This window comes from Plectropomus leopardus, unplaced genomic scaffold, assembly GCF_008729295.1.
Source record: "Plectropomus leopardus isolate mb unplaced genomic scaffold, YSFRI_Pleo_2.0 unplaced_scaffold18629, whole genome shotgun sequence".
In the NCBI taxonomy this organism is placed as follows: Eukaryota; Metazoa; Chordata; class Actinopteri; order Perciformes; family Serranidae; genus Plectropomus; species Plectropomus leopardus.
Genome location: NW_024620085.1, coordinates 1 through 3,918, shown reverse-complemented (window position 1 = coordinate 3,918; position 3,918 = coordinate 1). Strand labels below are relative to the sequence as shown.

At 35.4% G+C, this 3,918-nt stretch overlaps 1 long non-coding RNA gene across 1 annotated transcript; it reads right to left on the bottom strand.

Moving 5' to 3' along the window:
* Positions 1-1,731: 1,731 nt before the first annotated feature.
* On the bottom strand, positions 1,732-3,677 carry LOC121965109. Its single transcript, XR_006107450.1, has 2 exons — positions 2,926-3,677; positions 1,732-2,819 (listed from the first exon to the last, which is right to left on the bottom strand). It is a non-coding gene; the product is annotated as an uncharacterized LOC121965109 (long non-coding RNA).
* Between the last annotated feature and the right edge of the window lie 241 nt (positions 3,678-3,918).

Genomic DNA, 3,918 nt, shown 5'->3' with positions numbered 1-3,918 from the left:
TATATACAGTTCATAGTTCATATCTGACTTTTTGGGCACCTGCCTTTACCACAACACTAATTCATACACATTTACCCTTACACTTTGAAATGCACAGTTTAAGATTTAGGAGATTTTGGCGTAGACCACCACTAAAAGAGATTTTTTTTTTTTTGGTATACCTGTTTTAAAGGAATACTGAACCTACAAAATGATCATTTGTAAATTAATTAAATGTGTCAAGTGACCTTTAATTTGTAAGGAAAGCAATGTTTTTCTCACATTCCTCCACAGAAAATGGTGAACATACTTTTTTCTTTCTTTTTTTAATTCACCGGGGATCACATTAAACAACAGCAAAATTATACCAATCATCTGTTTACAAATTCTCACACAACTTGTATAGTACACCACAAGTTTAATTTATCCATTCATGAGTTTAGTACTTTCCAAGCTCATGTATTTTCCCTTAAACCCTACTATTTAAAACTAAACTAAAACTGAAACTGATGTTCAATTTTGCACTTATTCACACACATTTTTATCTTTAAGGGTAAATGTGTGTTTGGAAACGAGCTGAGCAGGCGACTGGCTAAATGTGACTTGGATTATCCTGCATGAGAGAAAAACAAAAAGTTTTCTTCGTGAATATAATGGAGCACAGTACGACTAACTGATGGTCATTTTGTGGGCTTAGTATTCCTTTAAATAAAGAAAAGAGTACCATCAGGATCTAAATGAACTGGCTCATCAGTAGATAGATTTGGGTCTTTTGTCACTTACATATACAATGATCGACACTTTGTGCAACAGCATGTGCCTTTAGGCACCGTGTGTACTGAAAGCTCCCGGAGCCAAATTCCTTATGTGCTCAAACATCTTAAACCAGTAAAGCTCAGCTTAACAAAGATTAAATGAAAGTTACAACTCAAAATGATCTAGAACAAAGATATAAAAAGGCATTTAAATAAATACATTCAAAATGTATGGCAAACTTAAGTATGCAATAAAAACACTTTTATATCATTATTATTATTTTCTTTTTGCCTGCTCCAAGCGCTTGATTGGAAAAGATAAATATTTGTTTCAATGAATTTATACTTATGCTTTATTCAAATTTTGTGTTTATTACTGCCCAACCTTAATTCTAAAAAAGTTGGGATGCTTCGTAAAACAATAATAAAAACAAAATGCAATCATCTGCAAATCTTTTTCAAGCTATATTCAACTGAATACAGAACAATGACTAGATATTTAATGTTCAATATGATAATAAACACTTACTCTGCTTACAACACGCTCAAGATACTTGGGACGGGGCAATATCGCCACAGTGTTACACCACTTTTTCTTTTAGACAACACTCAGTAAGGATTTGGAAACAGAACAATAATTGTTGGGGCCAAAATCATATGTGAACACTGTATTAGGTTTTTTATACAAAGAACACATAAAAAGTTGGCATTATAAACGCAGGCTTCTCCAAGTATAAATGCATTTGATCCGTGTTTAAAGCTTTCTTTCCTGTCATTTCACTTATTGCTCCTAACTTTTATGGGTTAAAATGTTAAGATTTCTTTATTAGTACAGTTTTATGAGTTAATATACCAATGTATAAATTTCATGCGAGTAACTGTATTGGAAATATGTTTCATGAAAAACATTTTGACATGTTGAGCATCATTTCTCTCAACCTTCTTGGAATTGAAAATGTTGAAATGAGTTGAAAATGAAAAACATAAAAAAACAAAATACCATACGCAATTAATATAAATGAATTTATTTGAAACTGACAAAACTTCTGATTTATTTCTCATGCTTCCGTAAAGTACACAGCATGCAACAAAATCTTTCTATTTCTCAGTTCTTCACCGTCTCAGCCGACGGTAACGACTCTGTAGCTTTCGGTGCTTTGATTATTAAAAGCAGTTATCAGTTACTCTTTTACCACAGCTAAAGTCCCTGAATACAACTTCATATAGTGCTTTCTATAGTTTATATCGTGTCCAACATCCAGGAACCACACGAGGGAGAACATCAGAGGAATACTAAGTCCAGAATTGGAAACCATTTCAGGCACTGGAAATACTTTCAAGAGTCATTACGCAGCAGATCAGACCTGAACTGAGGAGAACTGACAAAACAACACTGATACAGTCTGAATTCACCAAACCCAAAGAACAGATATCTTCTCAGGATGTGCACACCTGCTTCCCAGCTGCCCTTCATAAGAGCTGTCTGGGTTTGTGCAGCGTGCAGTTGACATGCTTCCCACTTGAACATTAATGCTGACATGGCAAACAGAACACATAAGCAAATACCCAAATTATTTAAGTCACTAACAAAGCTAAAATGTGTGACTGGGGGTGAAAATCTACAAACGACCGAAGTCTTAGCACCTCATCTCCACATGTATCCGCGTTTAAGAGTTAAGTTTTAACATCAAGAGCCTTTGTTTGTTCCTTGGCGGTATCACATCATCGTAGCTCATTGGTCCAACCATTTTTTTCAACAATTTCCCATCTTCTAAGAAAAGATCTCGTATTATAGGTCGGCTTTTCCCAGCGTACCACGACTGCTCTTCGCTCCCAACCTCAGTGACATTTCCAGCAGGTCTCATGAGACCACATTCAGCAGTGAAGACCATAGACTTCCAGCTCGATGGCGTTCAGCTCAGCAGCGTAAACCTCCCCTGCCTCGGGGATAATCGGACTCGAAGTTCTCTGCTCTCACAGTCAGAGCTGTTGTCGGTCGTACTCTGATATGAGCTTCTTGATGTGGGCCAGTTTGTTGTGCAGATATTCACAGCGAATCTTGTCCTGGTTGTAATTGGGGTTGGACTAAATGGACAAAGAAAAAAGAAGACTTGATTATTAAAAAGCAAAAGAGAGGAGTGGAGTTGCCCCATGCAGCAATCTTGGGATAAATACTGACAAAAAAAAGTACCTTTTTTATTTTGCGATACTCTTGAACAATTTGATTATGAACCGTCTGCAGGAGAGAAACAGAATGATTTAACATAAGCAGAGATTTAAATTACTTCTATCACATTTGTTTAATTTGTATAAATCACCAGTTTAAGTATATTTTTTAATGCTGCTGCTGTAAAAAAAAATGGCTTTGCAAATGTTTTAAAACAAAATGCTTTCAACACAATCTTTGGAGCTCAAGAACAAACAGTGCATTTTGGCGAGAAACAGTGAATGTGAACATACTTTTGTTTTTTTTTCAAAGAAAACTCCACAGGGCACCTCTAATATAATGACAATGGAAAATTACTGACATTTGTGAACATGTCAACATTCCAGTGCCATTATTTTGACTATAAGAATTGAAGCCCATGAAGCAACATTTAATGTTACATTTTCAGAATAAATGGCAAAAATGTTGTCTCTGTTTCACTGAACTGTGGCATCAGATCTGTAGTACTTTACTTACTTTACTTTACTTTACTTACTTACTTTACTATGGTTAAATATACTCGGTATGTTCTGAACAGTGATTATGTACAGACCTATGACTTCATTTACTGAATATGATGCAACAACAATGATGATGACAGAAATGTGTCTGATTTATCAGTGATTATTTTTGTAAAAGGAGACCTGGAATAGATGATGTTGCTCTGAACTTAGATTTTATGCATTGTACATCTTTAATAGCCCTCTATGACTTAAAGGGCGAGTCCATTTTTTAGAAATGTTTTAATGTTGTTCTGTAAGCTCTCTAGTTGTGTCCCTTGTGTTTTCAAATTTGAACATTAAAATTTTGGTAAAAGTAGGTATGTTTTAGTGTCAAAATGCTATTTTCCCAAGCCCTTCTAAAAACAATTTCCCACATTATGTGACGTAGGATTCTGCGTGATGACGTTGCTACATATAAACTCCCCCCAGCCCGCCTAATGTGCCTCTTTGTGACTGAGCTAAGCCCTCCTGGAGA